We start from the raw sequence: 8,360 nt of genomic DNA on the forward strand, positions 1-8,360 counted from the left end.
CCCTTAAAATGAGGGCTATTTCCTTGTCTCTACCCATTAATCCAGTTCAAAGTACAATTAAATGATGCTCCAGGGTATAAGACATTTAATACGTATAATCATATAAAACTAAATTAAGTCTCATTACATGGAGCATAAAAATCTGTAGTATTAAAAACCTCTAATTGGATTCTCTTGAGTTTAAAATAAATTTAAAAAGAAATCTCAGCAACTCCAGTGCATGGCCTACAAGGGCCTACACGTTTGCCGTGTGTCCCCCTCACCTTCTCCATCTCCTTCCCTGGGCTGGACCAGTACTCTCTGTCTGTGAACACACGAAGCTTGTCTTCATCTCGGGGCTTTGCTCTTGCTGTTTCCTCTTTGCCGTGAACTGAATGTGCCCGACTTCTTTTCATCATTTAGTTCTCAGCTCAAACATCACTTCCCAGAGAGGCCTCCTGACCACAGTAACTAAAGCAGCTAGCCTTCCTTTCACCTTTACCAAATCACCCAATTTTATTTCTTTCGTAAGCACTTTTCATCATCCGAAGTTATCTGATTACTGTTAGAAACATCAGTAACTTCAATGCCTCTCTCCAACCCTCCTGCCTGAACAATTTGAATAGAAGCCTCCTGAAGGCAAGGACTTTCCTATCTTCTCACTGTTGACCCATTACCTGACCGCAGAGAGAAATGGGATAACTGAGTGAGTGGAGGCTCCCTTTGTTCAGTGAGCTTGGCCACCTTTTAAAGCTTTAAATGGTTCCAGTGACACTTTTGTTTGTCTTCTGTCTACACAGCCTTCCTCCAGGCCCTAATCCTAAGCCGTTGTGGTCAGAGTCAACTCCCAGCTATAAGAGAGAAACTCTATTCTCAGTGGCTTTTGGTAATACATGTTTATTTCTCACTGGTCGTGTCACAGCCCAGTGCATCATTTCTGATTGGTTAGTGTCCACGTGCTCATTAGAGACCTATGACCCTTTCACCCGTTGCTCTAAATTCCTTTAGAAATGTTTGTTCTCCACAGTGGCTGCATCAGTCTGCATTCCCACCAGCAGTACACGAGGGTTCCTTTTTCTCTGCATCCTCACCAGCACTTACTTGATATTCTTTGAATACAAGAAATACAGCGGTTCCTATGGATTATCTGGATCAACAACAAAAAAGCATTTTTCTCCTCTGCCTGCTCATTCTAACTTACTCCAATTGAGGTTCCCAGATAGCATAAGTGTAATTTCCCAGGCCTGCTTAAACAAGTAACGTAACAGAATATGTTCCATATTTACAGATGTTCATGTACTTTAAGTACCATGGGAAAAGGCCATCTTCTATGTGAAATTATAAATTCTCACCAGAGTAACTGGTATTGATTTATGTACTTACTGTCCCTGACATCATGCAGTTAAAAACATTTTAAGGGAGTTTGATGTAGTCCAAAGAAAACAAATTACAACAGTTCCCTCCCGCATTGTCAATTAGGTGAGCAGATGTAACTGCTAAGAGGCAAGGTCTGTGGGGAGCCATTGACTGTGTTACCAAAATTAACGTTTGGCTGGCTGTGCGGGGCTCCCTGCTCAAATCCCCTAATTACATTTACCAGCGCAAATCAGTTTAAAAAAATAATTGCTGCTGTATTATTAAAGATTTGGAAGGTATTACCTAACATTTCATTAGGATGAAGGCAAAATGATTACATGTCCGTTTCTGTGATTCTCATACTTCTTTAGGTGTCCAGGGTCCTTGGGGAAAGGGGTGTCCCTGTTTTAATTTTCTCAGCCCAGAAAATGCACTTGCCCCTATAATGCTGGCTCCACTATTGAGCTCATCCTCTGACATTTCCCAACTCCCAGGTGTCTGATTCTATGTTTCAGATTCCACTTAGCTGGAGAAGATATAAAATAACTTGAGGATGGCCTTGTTAGCTTCATATGCTATCAAATGAATAAAGGGTCCTGTTCCTGTGTGCAGCGCCCCCTGCTTTCCATGTTTTTATTAGGAATGAAGATTTCTTTGGCTTGGATTCATGCATGCTCTGGCTGTGGCCAAGCTCTCTTCATTTTCTAAATACACACTTAATGCACATAAAATGAACACCAAATCTGATCGTGGCGATTTGCATAAATTAGAAGACATTTTTATTAATTTCCAAGGCCTTATCGATATAAGAGAGGACATATAAATTTGGACACTACTTAAGCCAGGATTACCTTTGTTAATGAACATAAGCACATGTTAAGGTCTCTAATGAAGAGGAGGGTGCGTACTCATGGGCGAAGATTATACTGTAGATACTGGCAAAAACCGTAAAATTGTGTTGTGATAGCTCATAACACAAAGAGGGCTCGTTTATATTAAGGATGTTTTTGTTAGTCTAAGTTTTTTTTTTTTCTTCATAAAATTAAAGCAGCAAAATAAAACAAGAAAACCCAGAGTGAATTTTCTTTGAAGTAAGAGTGATTTGAAAGGAAAAGAATGTCTCCTCTTCCTGGTTTTCTTAAAAAATTAGCTTGAATAACTCATTCCAGGAAGAAATCACTCTCATTCTTAACTGGCTCCTAACTACAGTGATCCTACCCTTTAATTGGCCTTAATTTTAGGTCCACGTCCTTCTGTGTTTCATCTGCCCTCGTAATGGTTTCTCAGTATTATTGGTCGTATGCATTTTATTGATGCTAAAGAGAGATGTGGAAAACTTGGATCAGATCAAAAGCCAAGTTATTCAATAAAATTAAAGGGTATAAGAAGGAATATAGGGATAGGTCTGAAGAGGATTCTGAAGAAGGTAAAATTTGTCTCTAAAGAATTTAAGCTTTTCTTTCCGTCTTTTGCTTTTCCAACATGCCCATGTTTCATCTTCTTTCTACATTTCTTTCTTTTACCTTCCTTCTGAAGAATTTCATGTTAATTCTCTCTGAACTCTCTGAGTGTGCCTCCATCTCTTCCCATCCATCAAACCTACTTGTCTGTGGACCAGGGTTTGCTAAGGACCATTTGGTTAAGCTGATGAACAGACTCAGAACAAATATTAGTGGCTAGAATGCGTTTAAGTGAGTTACTCCCCTGAAAGTAGCAGCGGACAGTCACACTATAAAACGCACAGGCTTAAGTCTCATGTTCAAGTCATGCCTGCAACACTTTTAAGATGCTGTGACTCTAGACAAGTCACATAAGTTTTCTAAGCTTCAGTTGCTACATCCATAAAGTGGGGATAATTGAGAGATTCAAAGCAAACCATATATATGCCAGACACTGTTCTAAGGACTTCACATCTGTTCATGCAACATCTCACTCACTACCCCAAACCGTAAGCATTACCACCCCCATGCTGTAGATGAGGAAAAAGACAGAGATGTTGAATAATATAAACCATTATCTCTGTTATCTGAATTATTGCAATAGATTCCTGACTAATCTCACTACTGCCACTCCTCCGTCTGTTCTAAGACACAACAGACAGAATGATCTTTTTGAGCAGAGGAGTGACAAGTCTGACTTGTCACTCCTCCGCTCAAAACCTTTCAGTAGCTTCCCAGAGTAAAAGCCAATCAACATCTACCCCACGTTCAACAAAATCCTTACGACTGGTTGCCTCTCAGTCTTCACCTTATTCTAGACCACATGTGTCAAACACAAGGCCCTCGGGCCAAATCCGTCCCGCCAGGCCTTGCAATGTGGCCGCACCGCGCTGTCATCACTGCACTCCGCTGCGTTTCCATCACAATGACAGTTTATGACTGTTCAGTAAACCATTTGGCCTGCAATTTAGGCTGGATTTTAGATTTTGGCCCCTTCTCTGATTGAGTTCGACACCCCTATTCTAGACGTTCCTTGCTTCCTCCAGTCAGTTTCACTGACCTCCTTATATCCTCCCTTTCTCCCCCACTTTCCATCCTTCATGCTGGCTACTTTCTCTTCCTGAATGTTCTCCGGTCAATTATTTCCATGGCCCCTTCCTTCACATGCTTTTCTCAAAAATCGCCTTCTTAGGAAGCCTTCCCTAGGCACCTTATCTACAATTACAGTCCTACACCTCCAATTCTTCTTCTTTTTCCCCTCCTCCTCCTCTTACCCTTTCTCATCTTTCTCCTTTCTTTCTTTCTTTCTTTCTTTCTTTCTTTCTTTCTTTCTTTCTTTCTTTCTTTCTTTCTTTCTTTCTTTCTTTCTTTCCTTCTCTTTCTTTCTCCCCTCCCTTCCTTCCCTTCCTTCCCTTCCTTCCCTTCCTTCCCTTCCTTCCCTTCCTTCCCTTCCTTCCCTTCCTTCCCTCCTTCCTTCCTTCCCTCCTTCCCTCATTCCCTCCTTCCTTCCTTCCTTCCTTCCTTCCTTCCTTCCTTCCTTCCTTCCTTCTTTCTTTCTTCTTTCTTTCTTTCTTCTTTCTTTCTTTCTTTCTTTCTTTCTTTCTTTCTCTTTTTTCTTTGAGGGCATAGGTCTTGATTGGAGAAGAGGTGTGGGCAGGGCATGAGGGAGATCCCCCCCCATTCTAGGAGAACAAAATCAGTCCTAGCTGATCCAATAGTGGAGATGTGCAGAGTGGGAGTGGGGATGGGGTGGGGTGGGGTGGGAGATTATCTCTGGCTAGGCCACAGTCCAAACAGGAAGACACCAGTCAATCACAAAGTCATGAGAGTGCCACACAAGCCTGGATGTAGGCCAGGGAATCATATAGGAACCTGGGGCAGGTCCCCTGTACATTCATCATTAAACTGTACAGGATGAGGCTGTACATGAGTTAATTACAAAAGTCATATTTACAAAAATCTGTACACACATTTAAAAAACTCACAAAATTGTCATCTATGTATCACAAGTTGCTAGACTAAAATATTAAAAATGGGATAAAATTATACATTTCTCAATTCTTTTCAAAGGGTTAATATTTTTAAAGCACTCATGCTACTTCCCTTAGCAAGACCTACGAAGAGGCTGAGCGGCTCAGCCCTCATTGAGCCATGAATGGGTCCAGCCAGGGGACCCTGCCTAGGTTTGGGGCAGGGGAGCCAGCCCACAGTGCAGAACGAAATGCTGAGACACAACAAAGGAGGAAGATGTCTTTGGCTAAAACGTTAGTGTTAAGTAAAAGAGGCAAACAGGATGGAAACATGCAGCCTTGCCAACCAGGTTGGGGCATAGCAGGGCAGAGGCAACGTTGAAGGCTGGCTCCAGGAAGGGTGGGAACCAGGCCTAAGCACATACCGGATGGAAGAAAGCTGTCTTTCAACAGCTGGGTGTGTCTAGTGGGCCTGGCAGGGATCGTATGTAAGAAATGAACAAAGAAGAGCAGGTGGGCCACCCTGGCAACAGCCAGCTCATCCAGTAAAGTGGCTGAAATGCAAAAGTTGCAACTAAGTAGTTTGAACATGCTACCTGCTCGCCTCAAGGTCCTGTGGAATGATGGGCCAAATGCAGGGCCTTGTCCTCTTCCTGGTGCCTGCATCCTCTGCCACAGAGAGCCCCAAGTTTTTTAAGGTGTGTGGGAAAGGAAGACAGAACCCTGCCTCCTTATATGTTAGATGAAAGCTCCTGGGTCCAGGTATCAAGGCTCAGAGTTTGGGCTTCTCTTTGCAGTCTGTGTCCCCTCTTGGCACCAGGAGGCTGAGGACAGACAGAAGTATATCTGGGTCTCTCGTCCCATAGCAGAGCACCCAGTCTGAGCCTCATCTCAGAATATCACAACAGCCCTTCAACATTGGCAAGGCGTCCAAGAGAACCCACAGTTGGCACATGAAGACCCGCTGAAGAGGATGTGATGCAGTTCCACGGGGGAGAGGGGTATTGGGAGGTGATGTCCCTAGGGGAGCTCTGCTGTTTCCAGGTGGACACCAGGCCTGGGGGTGGGGTGAGGGAGCAGATAGGGTCACTGAGGCAATGTAGTTATTCTGCATAACCTCAAAGATCATCCGCTGAAGACCAAAGCAGAATGTGGAGCCAAATGGGTTGGTGGTGTTTGGGGAGGACAGCAGGCTAGGCCAGGGTGACCCAGGAGCTCCTGGCTATGGTCTCACTTGCTATCAGTTGTACATGTTTATGTCTGAACATCTGCATGTTCTTTCTCTGTGGCCATTGGGGTCTTAAACTCACAACAGTGATAAATGTTAAAATTATAACGTCCAGGGTCGTTGGTGTGAAGGACAGACTTCGTCACTTTGTGAGTGTTGGCATCCAAGAGGCTGTCCACTCTGAGAGTGAAGCAATTAAAAAAGTAGTCATTGCACTTGGATGGAACTTGTTTATGAGGGGAAGGAGAATGAAGTTGCATCTTAATCTTCTGATTTATAGAAGACTTTATATGGAGAACCAAGCACACTAAGATCCTCTTGGCAAGAACCACCGAAATAACACTGAACATTCAAATACCCCCATCTTGGCATCCGTCTGCTAACAGGCCAGGTCCACAACCTGCAGCAAGTAGGTGAAGTCATAAACCTGAGGGTCCAGTTCCATCTCAAAGAACACCTATACTCCCAGCATACATATTGCCCAGGACACAGCTCAGGGGCATCATGGGAGCTTGGTATCCTGAAGGCTGTTTCCATTGTAGATGTGCATTCATTTCATAGTTGCTCTGTGGGGTAGCTGGAGAGAAACTAGACCATGGGCAAAACTGGTCTCGTACTGGGGAGCCTTTGTCCACAAGTCTGACTGAAAAGAGGAAGACAGTTCTCTGAAGTTGAAGGGGAAGAGCTGCTCAGCGGAGTTGTACACTCCTGGGTGGGTTGCACTGAGTGACTGGTCAGTCTGCTCAGTGGTGGGGGTATGGCCTGAGCGTTAAATGTCCTCCACAATATTTTAACTTTACTTTAGTCAAGTCATATACTTCAGTCACTGTTCGTCTCTGATTGAAGGCATCAAATAGTCGTTTGATCCCGTCCTGAGTCAGGTAAAGGATGAGGTCATGGCTTAGAGGAGACTGTTCGTTGTAGAGAGCCTGGACATTTTTGATGAGGCGACAGTGCTTCTGAAGAATGGCTACTGCCTGAGCCGGCGGCATTCCCAGCGGGAGTGAATTCCCATGGCTCGTTCCCCTCAGAGTGCTCAGGCACCATCTCCAGACCCAGCACTGGTTTGGCTAGCCTGGCAGGATGGGAGCTCATCAGCAGCCGCCATGGTCGTGAGGGCAGCGGCATCAACGTCTGCCTGCACCTCCAGTACTTCTTACTTCCCTTCTCTGCTCTCTATTTTTTCTCTCTGCACCACCATGGTTTAATATACGTATTTACTTAGTTGTTCATTGTGTATCTCCCCCACTAGCATATAGGAGAGGGAAGGACTTTTATTCATTGCTATATCCCTCATGCCTGGCACACTTTGGCTCATTAAATATGTGCCAAATAAATGCGCTAACTCGCCCTGTGTCCCACAGCTAATAAGAGGTAATATTTACTGTCAGGCTGTCTCATTTCAGAGCCTTAACCATGACGCTTTATTGCTTTGAAAACCTTAAACTCTTAAGTAAATGGTAGTTCCCATGTGCTACTTTGGGAAATGGTGCTGCTATATGGGAAGAGCCTATATCCTACTTGCCCAGGCTGAGAATCTGGCAGGATTTGATTCCCTGTCTAATACCAAAGCACTGACGAGGGACATAGACTCACAAAAGGTGACACAGATTCCCTCCAACCATTGTTTTCCTGTCACATTTCTAATATCCAGTCACATTCGGAATGGCTTAAGCAAAGTCTAGCCCAGGAGTAGACAGATTTTGGGTCATGGATGCTACTAGTATAAGAAGGTCTTGTAGTGCCGAAACTGGTTTGGCTCAGAGGATAGAGAGGATTGGCCCAGAGAGTGGGAGACCTCTTCCCCCGTGCCCTTCTGGACTGAAGGGTCCTGGGTTCGATTCCAGTCAGGGACATGTACCTTGGTTGCCGGGCACATCCCCAGTGGGGGGTGGGGGTGCAGGAGGCAGCTGATTGATGTTTCTCATCGATGTTTCTCTCCCTTCCTCTCTGTAAAAAATCAATAAAAGTATATTTAAAAAAAAAAGGTCTTATAGTAATTTTAGCTGCCCCTCACCACAGTGTTTCTGTTCCATTGTTCTTTATTTGCCTTCTCCATCTCCCACTTTCCTTTCCAGCCAGTTTTCCCAGTTCTTCAGCTATCCCACAGCCTGAAGGTCCCATCCAAATGAGGAAACTATTGATCTAATCTAGGCCAGATCAACCTTCTCCAAACCCTTCCTGGCTCTGAAATTATATATCTAAAATCTGAAATACTTCTACATTAACACATTGCTGTGTTCACACTATCTGGGGTTTTAGGTCCAAGACTGAAGATTGAAACTAAGGGAGAGAAAGGAAATTGGAAGACCGAACAGTGGTCCAGAGGTGGCACAGATTGAGGGCCATGTTGGAACAAACTACTGGCCAGTTGTTATTTCTCCCATC

The 8,360-nt window shown here is 44.2% G+C and overlaps 1 pseudogene; it reads right to left on the minus strand.

Annotated features, from left to right (window-relative positions):
- Positions 1–5,764: 5,764 nt before the first annotated feature.
- Positions 5,765–7,100, minus strand: LOC118729521 (annotated as a pseudogene).
- Positions 7,101–8,360: the final 1,260 nt, after the last annotated feature.

The sequence above is a fragment of the Pipistrellus kuhlii genome, unplaced genomic scaffold, assembly GCF_014108245.1.
Source record: "Pipistrellus kuhlii isolate mPipKuh1 unplaced genomic scaffold, mPipKuh1.p scaffold_m20_p_3, whole genome shotgun sequence".
Lineage (NCBI taxonomy): Eukaryota > Metazoa > Chordata > Mammalia > Chiroptera > Vespertilionidae > Pipistrellus > Pipistrellus kuhlii.